Below are 25782 nucleotides of genomic sequence, written 5' to 3'. Positions count from 1 at the left end.
ACGTAAATAAAAGTACGCTTACAGCGCAGCCAATGACAGGTCCTCTATTTCGCCCATAAAACCCAATATATAACCATTCAAAAACCGCCAACAATACTCCATTTACATTTCATGATTTAAATATTAACTAAGTATTACAGATATTGTTATTAGAAGCACAAACGCACACAAACTATAGCAGCAACGTGATCAGAACCATATGTCCCAATGTCTACATCATCGAGTGGTCTGCTGTTTCTTTTAAACAAATGCATTTAATATTTAGAATGCATTTAAAAAAAAAAAAAGTCTTGTCTTTTATAACGATTTTGAAAAAAGAGCAGTTCCTCCTTTAAGCCCAGACAAATGATAACTTATCAACAATGTTCAACATAAACAACCGCAAAAATGCTAGAAGTACTATATTGATATTCCAGTTCATCATTATACAGTGGGATAAATCACAATTTGATTCCCTGCTGATTTTTTTAAGTTAACTCACTTAAAAAGACATGAACAGTCGAACATTTTTTATTGTATGTATATTTTAACAAAGAGAAAGAATATTAAATAAAAGGTAACAGGTTAATTTGTGCTTGAATGAGTGAAAAACACATGTGTTCCTCTAGCAACCACCAGGAATTCTGACACCCACAGACCGGTTTTGCACCCATGAAGCACACAAATAAGTCCTGTCCTTTCAGCAAGAAGCTTGTTGAAAAAGAGACCACTGTTGTGTGAGAACTTCCTGGCCTCAGCAAGAACAATGAATATAGGATAGGTTGTGGTCTTGTGGATGGATCTAGACCAGTGTATTTCAACCACTGTGCCGCGGCAAACTAGTGTGCCGTGAGATATAGTCTGATGTGCCGTGGGAGATTATCCAATTTTACCTATTTGGGTTAAAAAATATTTTTTGCAAACCAGTAATTATAGTCGGCAAATGATGTGTTGTTGTTGAGTGTCTGTGCTGTCAAGAGATCGGCAGAGTAACCATGTAAAACTCTTCCATTTCAGCAGGTGGCAGCTGGTAGCTATTGCTCTGTTGATGTCGGAAACAGCGGGAGGCACCGTGCAGGTAAAAAAGGTGTCTAATGCTTAAACCTAAAATAAACAAAAGGTGAGGGCCCCTAAGAAAAGGTATTGAAGCTTAGGGAAGGCTATGCAGAACGAAACTAAAACTGAACTGGCTACAAAGTAAACAAAAACAGAATGCTGGACGACAGCAAAGACTTACCGTGGAGCAAAGACGGTGTTCACAATGTTCATCAAAACATGACATGACCATCAACAATGTCTCCACAACGAAAGATAAAAACAACTGAAATATTCTTGATGCCTAAAACGAAGTAGATATCGTTCAAAGAAAGACATGAAACTGCTACAGGAAAATACCAAAAAAAAGAGAAAAAAACACCAAAATAGGAGCGCAAGAAAAAAACTAAAACACTACACACAGGAAAACAGCAAACAACTCAAAATAAGTCACGGTGTGATGTGACAGGACATGACAGTAGAACTACTTTGAGACAAGAGCTTATAGTGATGCATTGTTGGTTATGGTTTAAAGTCATATCCAACAATTGCGACAATGACTTTTTACTGTCAACTGAGTTTCATTGTTTAATGATTTCTGCTGGTTGTGTGCCTTCGGACTTTTTCAACGCAAAAAATGTGCATTGGCTCAAAAAGGGTTGAAAAACATTAGTCTCGACTCATGGAGTGGCTTGTAAGGCATCACATTAAAGTACCAGTAGAGTGGAAAACAAGTTGACTTCATATGCTTAATTGTATTTCATTGTATCCATTAAACCATATAAAAGTGTATTTATAATCCGCAAAGTATGTGAAAATATCATCAACATCACAAAAAAACGCAAATTCAATGAGCCATTCTGAATATTCTGCTCCGAACATCTTTGGTAATTTTCGTAGAGTTACGTCACTAGGGGAAAACTTCTGCCCTCTGACCATAATATCAGATCAGTTATACTGAAAATATGTAAATATTAGAGAGATGTGCTGTCTTTTAGTCACAACCCTATATAAGACATTAGCACGTCTTTCGTTTTTTCAATGCATTCTAAGTCTTACATGAATAATTACTTAAAAAGTCCGCTAACAATGTAGAACAATGGGGACTCTCTATTTCGCCCACAAAACCCTCTCACAATACTCTATATACAAATCGTGACCTGAATATTAACCAATGTTGTTATTATAAGCACTAACACAGACTAACTATTTTTTAGTGGCGAATTGATAACACACAGCTAAGAAACTCTGTTGCTTTACTGCGAGCTGGCCACAATGTCGTGCTGCTCCCGCATCACCACATCTCGCTTCTTCAAAGTTATTCTACATTATAAGTCATGTCACACATCTGGATAATAGAAGAATTAATCTACAAGTTCATCTGTGACATTCAATTAATACCCGGAGATGGACACAAACACACAATTGAAGACAGTGTCTGCAGAGAGACTTTCCCTTGTTAACACTTCATGTGGCTCAGGATGAATTCTTCATCTAAACGTAAAGATATGGACATCCTATCATTCCTCATCGAAGTAAGAGCAGACATTGGACAGTAAGCTATGGTTATATTATCATTTTATTCTTGTTTATCACTTAGCAATTCTGCTACATGATGCTTAGTGTTTCACTAAAGCTGGATCTCTTCAGCAGAGCTTCTAAAACTTGTAGCTTATCCTCCATATATTCAGGATCAACAATAAAAGTTCATAGTTTTTTCCCCAAATTAATCAGGATGGGCTCTTACAAAGTCTCCATGATTTGCAAATCTGAGTTGCTTGGTTTTAAATGTGTAAAACACATTTTGATGACGTTTAAACTTTGAAATGTTTACAGAAAACCACAAAAGCATTTGTGTACTGTTCATACCACACAATTTCTCAAAATATGATGTGATTCATCCACCTACAAAATCCTACAAATGGAATACAAAGTTTCCTTTAAACAGTAACATAAGTAAGTCATTTAAATTCAACTTCTTCCTTGTAGCCTTCCCATTTGGCAACAATTTCAGGTGTGCCAACAATGTGGGAGTGACAGTTATAGTTATGTGTACCATGCTAAAAATAATCAAAACACATTTCAGGGTTTTCCCAACAAAATAAAAGACGCCACACCTTAAAAAGGAGGGTTTGTTATGTGAAAACAAATTTGAAGCGGCTGTTTGCAACTAGCTCACAGTTAAATTTTTCAAAGCAAAAACATATAACAAGAACTCCATTGTGTAGCTTGTGCTACCATTATTTGTTTGACAGAACACCATCCATCCATTTTTTACCGCTTGTCCCTTTCGGGGTCTCGGGGGGTGCTGGAATATATCTCAGCTGCGTTCGGACAAAACACATTTTTGTTAAAAACGGTGTAAATTTTTCACAGTTACTAGGTTTGTGCAGTAAAACATTTTACCGGACCGAATAAAATGATTGGTGTTAACAGCGGTCACTCGCCTGTCTCGTCAACACGAACACACAGAGAGCCCATGCACACATACGAAAGCAGGCCAAAAGAAGCAACAAACAATTTGCAGTTATGTTCTTGGTATGATAGAATTCACATTCCATGACATCCAACACTAACTATCCAAATCGTTATAATTACCTAAAAAAATCCAAAGCTAATGTGCGTCATGTGTTACGTACGTACGTAGTCACGTCATTACGTCCTAGAAGTCGAAAGCGCGGTATATACTGTGTAAAATACATTGGAAAGTAAGCGCCCTTTAGGCATCTGTGTGAATGTGTAATGTTGCAAACCCCGTTTCCATATGAGTTGGTAAATTGTGTTAGATGTAAATATAAATAGAATACAATGATTTGCAAATCATCTTCAACCCATATTCAGTTGAATATGCTACAAAGACAACATATTTGATGTTCAAACTGATAAACATTTTTTATTTTTTTTGCAAATAATCATTAACTTTAGAATTTGAAGCCAGCAACAAGTGACAAAGAAGTTGGGAAAGGTGGCAATAAATACTGATAAAGTTCAGAAAATTCTCATCAAACACTTATTTGGAAGATCCCACAGGTGTGCAGGCTAATTGGGAACCGGTGGGTGCCATGATTGGGTATAAAAGCAGCTTCCATAAAATGCTAAGTAATTATCAAAAAAGGATGGGGCGAGGGTCACCAATTTGTAAGCAAATTGTCGAACAGTTTTAGAACAACATTTCTCAACAAGCTATTACAAGGAATTTAGGGATTTTACCATCCACGGTCCGTAAAATCATCAAAAGGTTCAGAGAATCTGGAAAATCACTGCACATAAGCGGTGATATTACGGACCGTTGATCCCTCAGGCGGTACTGCATCAGTGTGTAAAGGATATCACCACATGGGCTCAGGAACACTATAAAACCACTGTCAGTAACTACAGTTGGTTGCTACATCTGTAAGTGCAAGTTAAAACTCTGCTATGCAAAGCAAAACCCATTTGTCAACAACACCAAGGAACGCCGCTGGCTTCGGTGGGCCTGAGCTCATCTAAGATGGACTGGTGCAAAGTGGAAAGGTGTTCTGTGGTCTGACGAGTCCACATTTCAAATTATATTTGGAAACTGTGGACGTGGTGTCCTCCGGAACAAAGAGGAAAATAACCATCCGGATTGTTATAGGTGCGAAGTTCAAAAGCCAGCATCTGTGAAGGTATGGGGGTGTATTAGTGTCCAGGGCATGGGTAACTTACACATCTGAAGGCACCATTAATGCTGAATGGTCCATACAGGTTTTAGAGCAACATATGTTGTCATCCAAGCAACATTATCATGGACGCTCCAGCCTATTTCAGCAAGACAATGCCAAGCCACGTGTTACAACAGCGTAGTTTCGTAATAAAAGAGTGCGGGTACTTTCCTGGCCCGCCTGCAGTCCAGAACTGTCTCCGAACGAAAATGTGTGGCGCATTATGAAGCGTATAATACGACGGCAGAGACCCCGGACTGTTGAACGACTGAAGCTCTACATAAAACAAGAATGGGAAAGAATACCACTTTCAAGCTTCAACAATTAGTTTCCTCAGTTCCCAAACATTTATTGAGTGTTGTTAAGATAAAAGATGATGTAACACAGTGGTGAACATGCCCTTTCCCAACTACTTTGGCATGTGTTGCAGCCATGAAAATCTAAGTTAATTATTATTTGCAAAAAAAAATAAAGGTTATGAGTTTGAACATCAAATATCTTGTCTTTGTAGTGCATTCAATTGAATATGGGTTGAAAATTATTTGCAAATCATTGTATTCCGTTTATATTTACATCTCACACAATTTCCCAACTCATATGGAAACAGGGTTTGTATATATACAGTATATATAATATATATAGCCTATTATTTGCGCACTATTGACAAGTGATGCACCGGATATTCAGCCACGGAAAAAAGACTGACCACCAAAACAGCACTGCCTAAGCATGATGTTTGTGATGTTCCATCCATCCATCCATTGTCTACCACTTATTCCCTTCAGGATGCGGGGGGCGTTGGAGCCTATCTCAGCTACAATCGGGCAGAAGGCGGGGTAAACCCTGGACAAGTCGCCATCTCATCGCAGGGCCAACACAGATAGACAGACAACATTCACACTTACATTCACGCACAAGGGCCAATTTAGTGTTGCCAAACAACCTATCCCCAGGTGCATGTCTTTGGAGGTGGTAGGAAGCTGGAGTACCTGGAGGGAACCCACACAGTCACGGGGAGAACATGCAAACTCCCAGGACTTTCGTATTGTGAGGCAGACGCACTAACCCCTCCTCCACCACGCTGCCCGTTTGTGATGTTGTTATGATTAAAGTATGTGGACATACTTTAATATATTGGAGATATAACTGCGCATAGCAAACTACAAAATGTGAAATGGGCAAACATTAAGGGAACAGTGGCACCCTTTCAAGGAAACAAAGTACAGTTGGAGCAGCAGAGCGTAGCAAGTGTGACGTCAGGCTTGCTGCAGCTCTCGCTGTTTGTCACGGACATCGAACGACAGAAGAGTCTCCATAAGACTGCAGGGAAAGCTCAGCTTCCCCTAAATATCTCAAACAATTAGTTCAAATATGTACTTTTGTGTTTATATTTGAGTGACTAAATATGTGCGAGAAATTTTACTTTGGATAAATGCTCAGCTTTGTACCGCCCATGGTCGCAGAGCACCTCTGGATATTAATGAGAAGTGGGCTGGCCTGGAGTCCGGGCTTCTACATGATGATTGGATGATCTGTCTGAGGCTGAATCCCTTTTTTTGTTTGAGGGAAAAATAAGAGAATCAGCGATCTTGAAATATAAACCACTGCCAGAGCAGTTTCATTCCGTTGTTCCGTGTTGATATGGGGAATTTTACAATCCTTTAAAGGCTCCACTCTTCCAAAATGCCTTGGCTTGATGCTAGTTTACATTGACAAGCTACTTATAGCATCAGCGATTTTACATGGTGATTTCAACACATCCAAATTTGGTCATGGAAACTACAACTAAGATGAATGCTACCATCAAACAGCTAGTGTGTAATAAATACAATACTTAGAGTATCAACACTTTGCAGGGCACAATATAACATTCAGCTCACTGGAAAAATCGACATGTACTTCCTAGTTACACAACATACCATAGGTAGCCTATACAGCACTGCCATCTAATGCCTTGGAACCGCATTTGCATTGCAAATGAGACTAGAATGTGTAAGAACACGAGACATAAAAACTGGACAGCACAGTTATTATAATAAGCTCCTTTTTAAATGTTACATTAAAAAAATCAAATGTCATCAATTAATGAACATTTATTAAAACACACACACACAAGTAACTAAGATTTTTATCAATTCCAGGTACCAGAAACTTGAACTTGCGCTGTTAAAATGTGCACAGTAATACACATGTAACCGGTGGTCTTTTCCTCTGCGTTGTGTGTTTTTTATGTAAGACGACCGACACCATGGGTTTCTCCACTGCACTTTACTGATAACACAGAATACAATCGTCATCAAAACTTTGTGCCATCGTCGAGCCCCTCTCCCGTTATCGTAGACAAAAAGGGCATAGTTACATACACAGTAAAATAAAAACATACCTGATAACACAGAATACAATCGTCATCAAAACTTTGTGCCATCGTCGAGCCCCTACACAAATATATAATAATGAACAAGAAATGAATTAAAGTTCTTAACAAGACATTTTCTGTCGTCGCATGAACGCCTACTTCTCCCGTTATCGTAGACAAAAAGGGAAGTTGGAGGGCGTGTTTAACGCATATAAAAAGACAGGTGTCACAGTAATTATTGCAGTAGGAGGGACAACGAGACAATGGTTCCACATTGAAAAAACATCAAACAATATTCAGGTATTTACATGTAACTTACATATTTTGTGTAATTATAACAATAATAAAACTTTAGAAAATAAATTATTTACAAGACGTAATTGACCCTGTTACACACAGCAGATTATAGAGTAGCTGAAAATGAGTCTACCCTACTGAAAGACCAGCAGCCGCTACTGATTTAACACCAGAAAAAAATGCTAGATTTGTTGCTAGTTGTTTTTGATAAAGAAAAAGTAATCAAAAGGATTGCAGAAGTAGGCCTAGGCCGATATATGATAAGTCAATTGACCAACAACAAATGAAAATGAAAGTCGGTCAGTTTTCCAGCGTCAATACATCACCATGTGCATGCTTCAATAGCATTCACGCTTTTTGTCGCTTTTAGCGGCTATGCGCATTTATACCATAGTGGAATGAAAAGGGGGCACATTTTTTTTTTTTTTCATTAAATGTTTTTTGAGTCTGTGTAGCGATGCGGGACCGCCGGCCCGCTAGCATCACACAGTGCGACTAGTTAGCATGTAGCAGCTAATATGGACAAAATGATCACAAAATCAAATTCTACTGCCCCAATGTGTGAATATTTCAGTTTAAACCTTTGGAATGAGAGAGCCTATCAACACAGAGAAGTCAGTGTGTCGAATGTGCACAACTACAACAAACATGCACGCCCACTTGACATACAATTACTCGACAGTCCACATTCACTTCCCACTTACTTCGCGTTTGGTGAACAAGCCAGGTCAGTGTAAATAAAACGGTGCAAAATTGTGTGCGCTCACAGAAAGTGTGGTTAAATACATCACCAGACATGCTGCAATTTATTGCAGTTAAAATAGCATTTTTTTAAAGGGCTGTCATGTTATGCCAGTGTCCCTCACTCAGAATTTCATTTAGCTTTCACCTGTAAATACATCCGTTTAAACTGCAGTGTTTGTATTGTTACTTAGCACTTTTCTTTTAAAAGGTCCTAAAGTGATTGTTAGTTAGTACAACTTCACCACTTCTACATGTTCAATATTGAATTGCAACTTTGTTTGTAAATACTTCCATCCATACATTTTCTACCACTTGTCCCATTTTTTATTTAGCTATTTTATGTATTGTTATGGTTGTGTTTATTTGAACTACCCCCCACCCCTCAAGATTTGTTATTGCTTGTGGTTATAATTTTTATTCAAGTGCAAAAATGTCGCTAACAGACAAAGTATATTTTACTGTTATTTAAAAGTTCACATTTCATTTACAACGTTAAAACACACGATGAATACATGTTTATTGCATTTGAAAGGGTATACATTAGGGCTGGGCGATATATCGATATACGCGATATATCGCGGGTTTGTCTCTGTGCGATATACAAAATGACTATATCGTGATATTCGAGTATACGTTCTCACGCAGTTGTTTTTAGCTGCGGGCATTAAACTGCATGCGTCTCTCCTCTTTCTTGTCTCTCCTTCTCACAGAGACTTAAAACAGGCGCGTGCAACGTCACACGCCCTCCCCGAGCAGAAAGGTAGCAGCATGGGTAACGTTAGCTGTGATGGTAGCGAAGCCGTGCGAGTGCTAATAAGAGAGAAAGAAGGTGTGAATATGGTAACAAATGAAGGAAGAATTAATTCCCAAGAAAACAGCAGGGAGTCCATGGTCTGGCGGTAGTTCGGCTTCAAGCGGGAAGATGTTGAAAAAACAACTTTAATTTGTCAAGTGTGGGGCACAGGCGTCGCTACCAGAAGTTGCATTACTGCTAATATGTAGCATCATTTGAAAAGCCACCCGCTAATAACTGTTTAATAAATACAGTTTTGGTCAATTGACTTAGTTGTGATTTCTTTCTCTGCATGAAAGTTTAAAATGAGTATATATTAATGCAGTATGAAGAAAAATGTTTTAATGTAGACACATAGAAACATCATACTGCTGTGATTATATGTATCAAGTGTTAATTCAAGGCTAAGGCAAAATATCGAGATATATATCATGTATTGCGATATTGCCTAAAAATATCGAGATATTAAAAAAAGGCAATATCGCCAAGCCCTAATATACATGCATTATTATTATGTAATATCATTACATCAATGGTTAATTTGGTCTCATAAAAATAATGGCAATAATAGGTTGATATAAGCTAAATTTGTTATTGGCCCAGGTCTATAGTTTTTATAAACTTAAAACAGCAGCGACAAATAAAAAATATAGCAAAATGACAAAAAATACAACAGAAATATTTTAAAAATAATTAATTATTTTAAATTAATGTATAATTTTTTTAGCCTTTAAAACAAAAAAAACTCACCACAATATATGCTATTTATATAATGATAACATATTGACCACGCCCCTAGCTACGTTCCCACCCCCACAAGTATATTGGCAATCCGGGGGAAACACTGCAATTAGTAAAGATAACCAGCATTAACCAGCATGACTTCATTTTCACAAATATTATTAATTTGAAAAAAATTAAAGGATTAGTTGTCCATCTGTTTTGGCCCTGCGATGAGGTGGCAACTTGTCCAGGGTGTACCCTGCCTTCTGCGCCATTGCAGCCGGTAAAGGCTGTAGCCCCCCGTGACCTCGGGAGCAGTATCGGAGAAGTGAGCTGCGTTTAGTTTAGCTGAATTATTGAAGTTAAAGGGTGATGGTTACTGTTTTGAACTTTCAATATACATCGGTTGACTTTTTTCTAAACTAGTATGGGTTATAAATATTATGTAAAATGCATTAAGTCTCTCATCAATAAGATTTCCACTCCAATTAGCAAGCCTGCTCCTCCACTTCTTCATACACTGTTAAAATATTGCCTGTGCAATCATTAAAGGCCTCGTGGTAGAAACAGTTTAACTTCAGGAACAGGAAATAAAAAATATAATCCCGTTGTTTTGCATGGGAATCATTTGTTTTCATTTCAAGTATATCGATCTGTGCTCAGCAAATTTGCCTCCCGGAAGATAGGTATCGATCTAAGATCATTTTAAAAGAGAATCCATTAGTTTTTTTTATCGATGCAAGAAAAAGAAAAACAATGGATTTAAGAACGTCATAATTTGCATGAAGTCTAGCACGTTTAATAATAAAAGCGTTGAACAGTAAGTCTATTTGCTCGTCTGTGGCGTCATCAAAACAAAAATGGCTTATAGCTATGGTGGTTGAAAAAGGTCATAACAAACGCAAACACCACAAGACAATTGTGTGACATCTGTGATATGTGTGCAGGCCTTTGAGGGGTGGCGCTGTTGTGTGTGACGTGTGCAAAAGCGGCATATTGATTGTGGTCGCGCGAGAGTTTGGGTGTCTGCATGTAGAGTGCTTAAACCTTGTATATGTGTGCTTTGACTCCCTGAATTTGTTACCGCTTGTTAATAAAGCGTCTACAGCAAGAGTGTATCTCTGACTGTCTCCTTTTCCACTGCTGGGAATTACAATATCATAAATTACAACACAAAAACTTTCAGCTACAGCACAATTGAAGAAGCCACAACAAAGACAAGTGACACAACATAACAATAAAGCCACAACACAACTTTAAGCCACAAAAGACGCGGACGACACAACAAAAGGGACGGCGGAGCAAGTTACAGCGACGTACCGCCTTACCGAACACAAGGAGAAGTCATATCATCAGAAACAATAAAATGCAAAAGATGGATGAAGGAGGCTATGGAAATTAAGAAGCGAGGGACCAACATCCTCAACAGGGATGAGGGGGCTTCCGCCCACTTAGGACACTGTCCTTCATCGGCGACGGCAGGGCAGAGAAAAGATTCTGTATGACGGTGAGCTTTATTTAACAGGTAAATCTACAGTTAAAATGCTGGTTAGTGTAGTTTTACTGAAAATTGCTAGGATGTTGAAAATGTGAGCAGAAAATGTTTCCTCTTGTTAATTCAACCTAAAGTGTTTCTTGCCCTTTATTCAAATAAGTTGTGAATGCATTGGCCATTAATGCTTGTTTGTATCTATATTTTATTTGTACATAATTCCCTTACAAGAAATAACCAGAATGTAGGAAACTTCACCTGCAGTGTCCAGTATCCAGTATTTATTTCACAGTCAAAATGGCTGATTTTTTTTGCTGAAAAGTAACTGAATTGTTTTCAATTCATTTAATCGTTTCGGATTGTATAGATCTAAAAAAACAATAATTTTGTCCCTGAATCATATCAGCAACCATAAATTCCGAATTTTTTGCCTATCGTTCTCAATTCCTATGTAAAAAGAAGAAGAGATATGTATTTTTTTATGTGTTCTAAAAATATAAATAAATAAAAGTCCGCTAACGGAGTCAATGAGGTTTTCTCTTCCACCCAGAAAAGCCCTCTAAATAACCACCCAAAAACGGCCAATAATACTCCATTTACGTTTTGTGACTTGAAAATTAAACAAGTATTAGTGATTGTTATTATTAGCGCTAGCGCAGACAAACTATTTATAGCTGCGCCGTGATCACAGAGAGCTAACAAGCTTAAGTAGCTATGTTGACATTAACGCCTGGTGAGCTGCATCCTTGCCTCAGTGCTAGTGAAAGTTTATTCTCATTAACAATGCCTCTCATCCTGATAGTAGAAGGACGAGGGCATAATCCGACAAGTTGGTCCACTTTAGCATCCAAACTAGACCCAGAAATGGCACTGTATGCTTAAAATGAGCAAAATACGTCAATTACATGTTATTATGAACGTGCCTGTTACTCAGTGGTGTGCCGTCGGAGCAGCAAGGCCTTCTCTGCTGGCCTGACACTACCAGAAATCATGATCATAATTAAAAATAAAAGTAATTTTTCATTTACTTTCCCTAAATATCTAAAAGTATTCATATTCTCTTCATGTCAAATTATGCTCCTACCAGCGCTGTTGTTTTTAGGCTATAGAGTTTTTATCTAATCAGAAATCAGCTAGCTTATGTTGCCATGCTTTACCAAATCTTCCAAGAGCTTTCAGAATCATCAATGCATGCGTCTATGTAAGTGAACGGACACAAACATTTGACAGAAAGTTGCGATAACCAATCAGATCACGAGTTCTTGTCAGTAAGGTCTTCTAGATGGCCTAGGGCAAATATATAGTGATGTTATGAGGTAGGTAACATACGAATTCCATTAACCAGCATGCCACAGTAGTGAAGAACATGCGCAGTAGCCTCGTGAATGTAGACATGCAGCAGGATGCTTTTGATGAGCACGCTGTGGAGTAAACTTTAAGAACTCAGCCAACACGCTTCGTCTGCATTTCTTATGATTAGACAAGGCAACACATATATTTGCAAGGCCATTTTCAAGAAGGATAATTAAAGAGAAACTACATCTTCTAAGAAAATGTCAACCAACCCCGGAAGCTAGCTCAGCTGTCCCGGCGAGGAAGTGCGAGTTCAGATATTTTATTTTTCTTTATTTTTTTAATGTTTAATATGTTTTTTGCTATTTTAATTTTGACAGTACCACATAAGATTATGTTTAAATTACTTATGCGGGCTTATTGATTTTTAAATACGCCAGAAAATAAACTGTTTTGTACAACGAATGCCCAGTAGTGTATAAATGTGTTTTTGTATAGTATTTCTCCAGCAATGGTCATATGGGGACATAAATTATAGTATTTTGAGAGGTAAATATTGAAGTCGAACATCACTAAAGGCCTAGGTGAGAAACACACGGCCCGCCACTGTTAAAGGGGGTATATAAAACATTGATTGCATCATTTTTTGAAAATGCCATTCCCCTTTACAGCGAATCGTTACAGCCCTACTAATAATACACTAGGGCTGGGCGATATATCGATATACTCGATGTATCGCGGGTTTGTCTCTGTGCGACATAGAAAATGACTATATCGTGATATTCGAGTATACGTTTTCACGCAGTTGCTTTTAGCTGCGGGCTTTACACTGCATGCGTTTCCTACTCTTTCTTGTGTGACATCATGCATAAAAGTGCACTTTATTTGTTGTTTACTATTGTAGTGGTGTTCCGTACAAAAAGTACACTTTAATTTAGTGTAGGGCTGCGCGATATGTCCTTTTTTTAATATCTCGATATTTTTAAGCCATATCACGATACACGATATATATCTCGATATTTTGCCTTAGCATAGAATTAACACTTGATACGTATAGTCACAGCAGTATGATGATTCTATGTCTACATTAAAACATTATTGTTTATACTGCATTATTATATACTCATTTTAAACTTCATGCAGAGAAGGAAATCACAACTAAGTCAATTGACCAAAACTGTATTTATTACACATTTATTTGTGGGTGACTTTTCAAATGATGCTACATATTAGCAGTAATGCTACTTCTGGTAGCAAAGCTTGTGCCCCACATTTGACAAATTAAAGTTGTCTATTCGACATTTTCCTGCTTGAAGCTGAACCACCGCCAGATGACGGACGCCCAGCTGTTTTTCTTGGGAATTAATTATTCCTTTATTTGTTACCAGAATCGCATCTTCTTTCGCTCGTATTACCATTCGCACGGCTTCGCTAGCATCACAGCTAACTTTACCCATGCTGCTACCGCTCTGCTCGGGGAGGGCGTGTGACGTTGCACTCCTGACGTATGTAAGAAGGTGCGCTTGTTTTACGTCTGTGAGAAGGAGGGACAAGAAAGAGGGAGAGACGCATGCAGTTTAATGCCCGCAGCTAAAAACAACGGCGTGAGAATGTATACTCGTATATCACGATATAGTCATTTTCTATATCGCACAGAGACAAACCCGCAATATATCGCGTATATCGATATATCGCCTAGCCCTAATTTAATGTTGTTTTGATAAGTCATCTTGGTGACATCATTCACAAAAGTGCACTTTTAGCTTGTTTTGAAATGTCTCTGACAATCTTGCACTTTCTGTTTTGCAATGACATGAATGTTTTTGTGCCACGGCTTGATAACTGTTTAATAAATACACATTTGGTCAATTTACTTAGTTGTGATTTGCCTCACTGCACAAAAGTTTTAAAAAATTAGCATATATAAAGGCAGTATGAACAAGAATGTTTTAATGTAGACCAGTGGTTCTTAACCTTGTTGGAGGTACCGAACCCCGCCAGTTTCATATGCGAATTCACCAAACCCTTCTTTGTGAAATGTTTTTATTTTTTTCAAATTCAACACAGTTGTATGTTTTTGGTAACACTTTGGTATGGGGAACCTATTATAAGTAACAAATACTTAATTTAAAAGTTATTTGGACACTAGGGGAACATATTCTAAGTCAGTGGTTTTTAACCAGGGTTCGATTGAACCCTAGGGGTTCGATTGAACCCTAGGGGTTCGAAGGGTCGACCTCAGGGGTTCGGCCGAGATCAAAACACACCCGACTCTTCGTGAAAATACAAACTTCTCCCTGTTGGCATTTTACAGATACGGCAACAGCTGACTGATTTGCAGGTGTGTGATTTGTTGTGAGTTTATGCACTGTCTTAGTTTTATTGTTTGAACAAGGTGATGTTCATGCACGGTTGATTTTGTGCACCAATAAAAAAACATGGTAACACTTTAGTATGGGGAACATATTCACCATTAATTAGTTGCTTATTAACATGCAAATTAGTAACATATTGGCTCTTAACTAGTCATTAAGTACTAATTAATGCCTTTTTTTTTATTCAAGTGCAAAAATGTTGCTAACAGACAAAGTATATTTTACTGTTATTTAAAAGTTCACATTTCATTTACAACGTTAAAACACACGATGAATACATGTTTATTGCATTTGAAAGGGTATACATTAGGGCTGGGCGATATATCGATATACGCGATATATCGCGGGTTTGTTTCTGTGCGATATACAAAATGACTATATCGTGATATTCGAGTATACGTTCTCACGCAGTTGTTTTTAGCTGCGGGCATTAAACTGCATGCGTCTCTCCTCTTTCTTGTCTCTCCTTGTCACAGAGACTTAAAACAGGCGCGTGCAACGTCACACGCCCTCCCCGAGCAGAAAGGTAGCAGCATGGGTAACGTTAGCTGTGATGGTAGCGAAGCCGTGCGAGTGCTAATAAGAGAGAAAGAAGGTGTGAATATGGTAACAAATGAAGGAAGAATTAATTCCCAAGAAAACAGCAGGGGGTCCATGGTCTGGCGGTAGTTCGGCTTCAAGCGGGAAGATGTTGAAAAAACAACTTTAATTTGTCAAGTGTGGGGCACAGGCGTCGCTACCAGAAGTTGCATTACTGCTAATATGTAGCATCATTTGAAAAGCCACCCGCTAATAACTGTTTAATAAATACAGTTTTGGTCAATTGACTTAGTTGTGATTTCTTTCTCTGCATGAAAGTTTAAAATGAGTATATATTAATGCAGTATGAAGAAAAATGTTTTAATGTAGACACATAGAAACATCCTACTGCTGTGATTATATGTATCAAGTGTTAATTCAAGGCTAAGGCAAAATATCGAGATATATATCATGTATCGCGATATTGCCTAAAAATATCGAGATATTAAAAAAAGGCAATATCGGCAAGCCCTAATATACATACATTATTATTATGTAATATCATTACATCAATGGTTAATTTGGTCTCATAAAAATAATGGCAATAATAGGTTGATATAAGCTAAATTTGTTATTGGCCCAGGTCTATAGTTTTTATAAACTTAAAACAGCAGCGACAAATAAAAAATAAAGCAAAATGACAAAAAATACAACAGAAATATGTTAAAAATAATTAATTATTTTAAATGAATGTATAATTTTTTTTGCCTTTAAAACAAAAAAAACTCACCACAATATATGCTATTTATATAATGATAACATATTGACCACGCCCCTAGCTACGTTCCCACCCCCACAAGTATATTGGCAATCCGGGGGAAACACTGCAATTAGTAAAGATAACCAGCATTAACCAGCATGACTTCATTTTCACAAATATTATTAATTTGAAAAAAATTAAAGGATTAGTTGTCTATCTGTTTTGGCCCTGCGATGAGGTGGCAACGTGTCCAGGGTGTACCCTGCCTTCTGCCCCATTGCAGCCGGTAAAGGCTGTAGCCCCCCGCGACCTCGGGAGCAGTATCGGAGAAGTGAGCTGCGTTTAGTTTAGCTGAATTATCGAAGTTAAAGGGTGATGGTTACTGTTTTGAACTTTCAATATACATCGGTTGACTTTTTTCTAAACTAGTATGGGTTATAAATATTATGTAAAATGCATTAAGTCTCCCATCAATATGATTTCCACTCCAATTAGCAAGCCTGCTCCTCCACTTCTTCATACACTGTTAAAATATTGCCTGTGCAATCATTAAAGGCCTCGTGGTAGAAACAGTTTAACTTCAGGAACAGGAAATAAAAAATATAATCTCGTTGTTTTGCATGGGAATCATTTGTTTTCATTTCAAGTATATCGATCTGTGCTCAGCAAATTTGCCTTCCGGAAGATAGGTATCGATCTAAGATCATTTTAAAAGAGAATCCATTAGTTTTTTTTATCGATGCAAGAAAAAGAAAAACAATGGATTTAAGAACGTCATAATTTGCATGAAGTCTAGCACGTTTAATAATAAAAGCGTTGAACAGTAAGTCTATTTGCTCGTCTGTGGCGTCATCAAAACAAAAATGGCTTATAGCTATGGTGGTTGAAAAAGGTCATAACAAACGCAAACACCACAAGACAATTGTGTGACATCTGTGATATGTGTGCAGGCCTTTGAGGGGTGGCGCTGTTGTGTGTGACGTGTGCAAAAGCGGCATATTGATTGTGGTCGCGCGAGAGTTTGGGTGTCTGCATGTAGAGTGCTTAAACCTTGTATATGTGTGCTTTGACTCCCTGAATTTGTTACCGCTTGTTAATAAAGCGTCTACAGTAAGAGTGTATCTCTGACTGTCTCCTTTTCCACTGCTGGGAATTACAATATCATAAATTACAACACAAAAACTTTCAGCTACAGCACAATTGAAGAAGCCACAACAAAGACAAGTGACACAACATAACAATAAAGCCACAACACAACTTTAAGCCACAAAAGACGCGGACGACACAACAGAAGGGACGGCGGAGCAAGTTACAGCGACGTACCGCCTTACCGAACACAAGGAGAAGTCATATCATCAGAAACAATAAAATGCAAAAGATGGATGAAGGAGGCTATGGAAATTAAGAAGCGAGGGACCAACATCCTCAACAGGGATGAGGGGGCTTCCGCCCACTTAGGACACTGTCCTTCATCGGCGACGGCAGGGCAGAGAAAAGATTCTGTATGACGGTGAGCTTTATTTAACAGGTAAATCTACAGTTAAAATGCTGGTTAGTGTAGTTTTACTGAAAATTGCTAGGATGTTGAAAATGTGAGCAGAAAATGTTTCCTCTTGTTAATTCAACCTAAAGTGTTTCTTGCCCTTTATTCAAATAAGTTGTGAATGCATTGGCCATTAATGCTTGTTTGTATCTATATTTTATTTGTACATAATTCCCTTACAAGAAATAACCAGAATGTAGGAAACTTCACCTGCAGTGTCCAGTATCCAGTATTTATTTCACAGTCAAAATGGCTGATTTTTTTTGCTGAAAAGTAACTGAATTGTTTTCAATTCATTTAATCGTTTCGGATTGTATAGATCTAAAAAAACAATAATTTTGTCCCGGAATCATATCAGCAACCACAAATTCCGAATTTTTTGCCTATCGTTCTCAATTCCTATGTAAAAAGAAGAAGAGATATGTATTTTTTTATGTGTTCTAAAAATATAAATAAATAAAAGTCCGCTAACGGAGTCAATGAGGTTTTCTCTTCCACCCAGAAAAGCCCTCTAAATAACCACCCAAAAACGGCCAATAATACTCCATTTACGTTTTGTGACTTGAAAATTAAACAAGTATTAGTGATTGTTATTATTAGCGCTAGCGCAGACAAACTATTTATAGCTGCGCCGTGATCACAGAGAGCTAACAAGCTTAAGTAGCTATGTTGACATTAACGCCTGGTGAGCTGCTTCCTTGCCTCAGTGCTAGTGAAAGTTTATTCTCATTAACAATGCCTCTCATCCTGATAGTAGAAGGACGAGGGCATAATCCGACAAGTTGGTCCACTTTAGCATCCAAACTAGACCCAGAAATGGCACTGTATGCTTAAAATGAGCAAAATACGTCAATTACATGTTATTATGAACGTGCCTGTTACTCAGTGGTGTGCCGTCGGAGCAGCAAGGCCTTCTCTGCTGGCCTGACACTACCAGAAATCATGATCATAATTAAAAATAAAAGTAATTTTTCATTTACTTTCCCTAAATATCTAAAAGTATTCATATTCTCTTCATGTCAAATTATGCTCCTACCAGCGCTGTTGTTTTTAGGCTATAGAGTTTTTATCTAATCAGAAATCAGCTAGCTTATGTTGCCATGCTTTACCAAATCTTCCAAGAGCTTTCAGAATCATCAATGCATGCGTCTATGTAAGTGAACGGACACAAACATTTGACAGAAAGTTGCGATAACCAATCAGATCACGAGTTCTTGTCAGTAAGGTCTTCTAGATGGCCTAGGGCAAATATATAGTGATGTTATGAGGTAGGTAACATACGAATTCCATTAACCAGCATGCCACAGTAGTGAAGAACATGCGCAGTAGCCTCGTGAATGTAGACATGCAGCAGGATGCTTTTGATGAGCACGCTGTGGAGTAAACTTTAAGAACTCAGCCAACACGCTTCGTCTGCATTTCTTATGATTAGACAAGGCAACACATATATTTGCAAGGCCATTTTCAAGAAGGATAATTAAAGAGAAACTACATCTTCTAAGAAAATGTCAACCAACCCCGGAAGCTAGCTCAGCTGTCCCGGCAAGGAAGTGCGAGTTCAGATATTTTATTTTTCTTTATTTTTTTAATGTTTAATATGTTTTTTGCTATTTTAATTTTGACAGTACCACATAAGATTATGTTTAAATTACTTATGCGGGCTTATTGATTTTTAAATACGCCAGAAAATAAACTGTTTTGTACAACAAATGCCCAGTAGTGTATAAATGTGTTTTTGTATAGTATTTCTCCAGCAATGGTCATATGGGGACATAAATTATAGTATTTTGAGAGGTAAATATTGAAGTCGAACATCACTAAAGGCCTAGGTGAGAAACACACGGCCCGCCACTGTTAACGGGGGTATATAAAACATTGATTGCATCATTTTTTGAAAATGCCATTCCCCTTTACAGCGAATCGTTACAGCCCTACTAATAATACACTAGGGCTGGGCGATATATCGATATACTCGATGTATCGCGGGTTTGTCTCTGTGCGACATAGAAAATGACTATATCGTGATATTCGAGTATACGTTTTCACGCAGTTGCTTTTAGCTGCGGGCATTACACTGCATGCGTTTCCTACTCTTTCTTGTGTGACATCATGCATAAAAGTGCACTTTATTTGTTGTTTACTATTGTAGTGGTGTTCCGTACAAAAAGTACACTTTAATCTAGTGTAGGGCTGCGCAATATGTCCTTTTTTTAATATCTCGATATTTTTAAGCCATATCGCGATACACGATATATATCTCGATATTTTGCCTTAGCATAGAATTAACACTTGATACGTATAGTCACAGCAGTATGATGATTCTATGTCTACATTAAAACATTATTGTTTATACTGCATTATTATATACTCATTTTAAACTTCATGCAGAGAAGGAAATCACAACTAAGTCAATTGACCAAAACTGTATTTATCCATCCATCCATCCATTTTCTACCGCTTATTCCCTTTCGGGGTCGCGGGGGGCGCTGGCGCCTATCTCAGCTACAATCGGGCGGAAGGCGGGGTACACCCTGGACAAGTCGCCACCTCATCGCAGGGCCAACACAGATAGACAGACAACATTCACACTCACATTCACACACTAGGGCCAATTTAGTGTTGCCAATCAACCTATCCCCAGGTGCATGTCTTTGGAAGTGGGAGGAAGCCGGAGTACCCGGAGGGAACCCACGCATTCACGGGGAGAACATGCAAACTCCACACAGAAAGATCCCGAGCCTGGATTTGAACCCAGGACTGCAGGACCTTCGTATTGTGAGGCAGACGCACTAACCCCAGCCCCAAAACTGTATTTATTACACATTTATTTGTGGGTGACTTTTCAAATGATGCTACATATTAGCAGTAATGCTACTTCTGGTAGCAACGCTTGTGCCCCACACTTGACAAATTAAAGTTGTCTATTCGACATCTTCCCGCTTGAAGCTGAACCACCACCAGATGACGGACGCCCAGCTGTTTTTCTTGGGAATTAATTATTCCTTTATTTGTTACCAGAATCGCACCTTCTTTCGCTCGTATTACCATTCGCACGGCGTCGCTAGCATCACAGCTAACTTTACCCATGCTGCTACCTCTCTGCTCGGGGAGGGCGTGTGACGTTGCACTCCTGACGTATGTAAGAAGGTGCGCTTGTTTTATGTCTGTGAGAAGGAGGGACAAGAAAGAGGGAGAGACGCATGCAGTTTAATGCCCGCAGCTAAAAACAACGGCGTGAGAATGTATACTCGTATATCACGATATAGTCATTTTCTATATCGCACAGAGACAAACCCGCAATATATCGCGTCTATCGATATATCGCCCAGCCCTAATTTAATGTTGTTTTGATAAGTCATCTTGGTGACATCATTCACAAAAGTGCACTTTTAGCTTGTTTTGAAATGTCTCTGACAATCTTGCACTTTCTGTTTTGCAATGACATGAATGTTTTTGTGCCACGGCTTAATAACTGTTTAATAAATACAGTTTTGGTCAATTTACTTAGTTGTGATTTCCCTCACTGCACAAAAGTTTAAAAAAATTAGCATATATTAAGGCAGTATGAACAAGAATGTTTTAATGTAGACCAGTGGTTCTTAACCTTGTTGGAGGTACCGAACCCCGCCAGTTTCATATGCGAATTCACCAAACCCTTCTTTGTGAAATGTTTTTATTTTTTTCAAATTCAACACAGTTGTATGTTTTTGGTAACACTTTGGTATGGGGAACCTATTATAAGTAACAAATACTTAATTTAAAAGTTATTTGGACACTAGGGGAACATATTCTAAGTCAGTGGTTTTTAACCAGGGTTCGATTGAACCCTAGGGGTTTGATTGAACCCTAGGGGTTCGAAGGGTCGACCTCAGGGGTTCGGCCGAGATCAAAACACACCCGACTCTTCGTGAAAATACAAACTCCTCCCTGTTGGCATTTTACAGATACGGCAACAGCTGACTGATTTGCAGGTGTGTGATTTGTTGTGAGTTTATGCACTGTCTTAGTTTTATTGTTTGAACAAGGTGATGTTCATCCACGGTTGATTTTGTGCACCAATAAAAAAACATGGTAACACTTTAGTATGGGGAACATATTCACCATTAATTAGTTGCTTATTAACATGCAAATTAGTATATTGGCAAATTACACGCAAAAATAACATGCAAATTACATATTGGCTCTTAACTAGTCATTAAGTACTAATTAATGCCTTATTCGGCATAGCCTTATTATAAACCTAACCCTTACCCTAACCCTTACCAAATAACTGGACAAGTCGTCACCTCTTCGCAGGGCCAACACAGATAGACAGACAACTTTCACACTCACATTCACACACTAGGGACTTAGTGTTGCCAATCAACCTATCCCCAGGTGCATGTCTTTGGTGGTGGGAGGAAGCCGGAGTACCCGGAGGGAACCCACGCATTCACAGGGAGAACATGCAAACTCCACACAGAAAGATCCTGAGCCTGGGATTAAACCCAGGACTGCAGGACCTTCGTATTGTGAGGCAGACGCAATAACCCCTCTGCCACCGTGAAGCCCTCGACTAAATCCTTTCAGCAAAAAGATTTTCTTATTTAAACGGGGATAGTAGGTCCATTCTATGTGTCATACTTGATCATTTTGCGATATTGCCATATTTTTGCTGAAAGGATTTAGTAGAGAACATCCACAATAAAGTTTGCAATTGGAGAAAAGCCCTGCCTCTACCGGAAGTCGCAGACGATGACGTCACACGTTGAGGGCTCTTCATATACTCACATTGATTTTAATGGGAGCCTCCAACAAAAACAGCTATTCAGACCGAGAAAACGATAATTTCCCCATTAATTTCAGCGAGGATGAAAGATTTGTGTTTCAAGATATTGATTGCGACAGACTAGAAAAAAAAAAAGGAAAAAAAAACAAGTTTAAAAAAAAAACGCGATTGCAATCGCGTTGAATTGAGACAGATTCATATGTTTTTAGACACATTTACTAGGATAATTCTGGGGAATCCCATATCTTTCTATTGTGTTGCTAGTGTTTTAGCGAGTTTAACTGTACCTGATAGTCGGAAGTGTACGTCCACGGCCGGGTGTTGACGCGCAGTGTCTCGGGAAAGTTGACGGCAGCTGTATAGACGGCACAAGCTCAGCTGATATCCGGTAAGAGGCGACTTTTTAACCACAATTTTCTCACCGAAACCTGCTGGTTGAAATGTAGTCGGGATCCATGTCCGCTGTGAGCCATACTAAAGTTTCACGTCTGTGAATTTTAAACAAGGAATCACCGTGTGTTTGTGTGGCTAAAGGCTAAAGCTTCCCAACTCCGTCTTTCTACTTTGACTTCTCCAATATTAATTGAACAAATTGCAAAAGATTCAGCAACACAGATCTCCAAAATACTGTGTAATTATGCCGTTAAAGCAGACGACTTTTAGCTGTGTGTGTACGCAGCGCTCATATTCCTAACAGCACGTGACGACACGCGTACACATCATCATTACGCAACGTTTTCAAGAAAAAAGTCCCGGGAAATTTAAAATTGCAATTTAGTAAAGTAAAAAGGCCGTAATGGCATGTGTTGCAATGTTAATATTTCATCATTGATAAATAAACTATCAGACTTAGGGTTGGGTATCGAGTATCGAGTATCGATTGGAATCGGGACTAACTTTCCGATTCTCCCGGAATCGTTCAAAAGTTTAAATTTTCGATTCCTAGTTTTGATAGTTTCGATACCCGGTCCGCCGACCCGGAAGAAGAAGCGCCCACCGCCAGAAGTGTTAGCATAGCCGAGCCTATGTAGCCGAGCGAGTCAGTCAAGCATGGATAGCGGGCGTCGACGGTCGAAAGTGTGGCTTTATTTTACTAAAAAAAATGAAATATCGGCGAAATGTAACAAGTGCGACAGGACTGTTTCGTCCTTAGGAGGGTGCACGTCGAACATGATGAAGCACCTCCGAATTCATGGAGTACAAATAAATGCGTGTCCCGTCTTCGACAGGAGACACTATCTGTCCAGAACGCTCACGCACCCTGCCTGAGAAGGCGGATATGGTCATTTTCCTAAACAAGACCTGTCTCTGATTTTATACTGTACCTGCTGCTAATCTGGACTGGGTTTTGCAAGTTGTTTCTTATTGTTTATTTGCTTTTCTGCACCAGGTTAGCCCATCAGTGGGAGCACGGTAACATGTTTAAGTACCTGAAGCATCATACACTTGTGTGTGTAAATGTGTTTTCATGAGGTTTCCTGCAGCATCATACACTTATGTGTAAATGTGTTTTCATGAGGTTTTCAAAAATAAAGCTCTCTTGGTGAAAGTGTACCCCTGTGAAAATGTATTCATAATTTATAATATTTATATTCAAGTTCATTGATGTGATATTTATATTCTAGTTGAAAACAGCCCTGTGATGAATTTATAGTAAAGTTCATAAAAAGTTAATAAGATTAAAATTGATGGAGAATGTCAGACTATTTCTTTCAGAAAGACTGTAGGTTAGATAGGGCTTCACGGTGGCAGAGGGGTTAGTGCGTCTGCCTCACAATTCGAAGTTCCTGCAGTCCTGGGTTCAAATCCAGGCTCGGGATCTTTCTGTGTGGAGTTTGCATGTTCTCCCCGTGAATGCGTGGGTTCCCTCCGGGTACTCCGGCTTCCTCCCACTTCCAAAGACATGCACCTGGGGATAGGTTGATTGGCAACACTAAATTGGCCCTAGTGTGTGAATGTGAGTGTGAATGTTGTCTGTCTATCTGTGTTGGCCCTGCGATGAGGTGGCGACTTGTCCAGGGTGTACCCTGCCTTCCGCCCGATTGTAGCTGAGATAGGCGCCAGCGCCCCCCGCAACCCCAAAAGGGAATAAGCGGTAGAAAATGGAAAATGGATGTAGGTTAGATAACTCATTTAAAATATCCTAAACTTTTTTTAACCCTGCCTTTTTTTTAAATTGTATTTTTATTTTAAAGAAAGAATCGGAATCGAGAATCGTCAGGAATCGGAATCGAAACAAAGAATCGGAATCGTTCGAATTCAAACGATACCCAACCCTAATCAGACTGCATGGTGGGTAGTAGTGGGTTTCAGTAGGCCTTTAATGAATAAATTACATTTTCAATAAACGCACACGGCCCATATAAAAGTAGCGGCAGGCCAAATAATTGACCCGGGGCCGCTGCTTGGACACCCCATGGAGCACACAGGCTATTGTTCAGTTAGCAGTTAGCTTTATGCATGTATGCACTGGGGAGCCACGGAGGCTGCTTACAGTCAACCTCAAGTTGTGCCCTGTCAGTTGAACTCAAACTCAAGAAACAGTGAGCAGGCCAACGTGTGCTTAGACTGCGTGGCGGAAGCTTGCTGGCAAAGTACAATTTAGTAGCAGTAGCTCTAGTGTTTTATCTGTCAGGTAGGTCATGCAGTTTGTGGGCTTTGGCTAGCAGTAGCTGTGTGTTTCCAAGTTAGCTACTGTGTGACACAAGTGTGGACAACAGTTCATCAATAAAACCGTCACTCATACAATTAAATGCATATAATATACATATATCACACATAAACACATCCACGCACTCTGGCTTTCTCTCACTCCACGGTTACCGTGGATGTCGGCGGGTCCTCCTGGAACGCGCACTAGTGCGGAGGTGTCTTCCTCCCGACTTTACTGCCCGCCGCGGGGTCGCTGCGTCTCCGAGAAAAGCTTCTCCCGGCCGCTGGTGTGTTGCCGCAGCACGGTGGCAATGTTAGTTCTCACCTCCTAGCGCTTCGCCTCCTCCATATTTACAGTCCGCCTCCTTTTCCCTTCTCTCCGCCGCCGCCAACAACATTATTGACGTCCTCCTGCTGCCACGTGACCAGTCTGCTGGGGCTAAAAATAGACGCAATAGAAACTAATGGATGAGGACAGACAGCGTAGGGATAGACGGGGTGGGGAGACGAGCGAGAGATAGACAGGCAGAGCGAGTCTGATTATTGACTACCCCAAATGCGTTACTCAAAAAAGATAACAACTTAAAAAAATGAATAAAGAAATTGTAAACTTATTTTCCAGTTCTCTCCTACGGAGCCCTAGAGCAGTGGTTCTCAACCTTTTTTCAGTGATGTACCCCCTGTGAATTTTTTTTTAATTCAAGTACCCCCTAATCAGAGCAAAGCATTTTTGGTTGGAAAAAAAAAGGGATAAAAAAGTAAAATACAGC

General features: G+C 39.1%; 1 protein-coding gene across 8 annotated transcripts in view; it reads right to left on the bottom strand.

Annotated features, from left to right (window-relative positions):
• The window catches only part of hdac5 (histone deacetylase 5), a 124929-nt gene extending 99483 nt beyond the window's left edge, over window positions 1–25446 (bottom strand). For 4 of the 8 annotated variants that reach the window (XM_061884194.1, XM_061884203.1, XM_061884202.1 and 1 more), the window contains exon 1: window positions 25184–25439. The gene's annotated coding sequence lies outside the window, so the exon portion shown is untranslated. Of the gene's footprint in view, window positions 1–22647; window positions 22716–22782; window positions 22849–25156 lie in introns of all 8 variants that reach the window. The other 4 variants (XM_061884197.1, XM_061884195.1, XM_061884201.1 and 1 more) reach the window with 4 other exon arrangements.
• Between the last annotated feature and the right edge of the window lie 336 nt (window positions 25447–25782).

The sequence above is a fragment of the Nerophis ophidion genome, linkage group LG23 (genome assembly GCF_033978795.1).
Source record: "Nerophis ophidion isolate RoL-2023_Sa linkage group LG23, RoL_Noph_v1.0, whole genome shotgun sequence".
Taxonomy (NCBI): Eukaryota; Metazoa; Chordata; class Actinopteri; order Syngnathiformes; family Syngnathidae; genus Nerophis; species Nerophis ophidion.
This window is presented reverse-complemented; position numbering and strand designations above follow the sequence as displayed.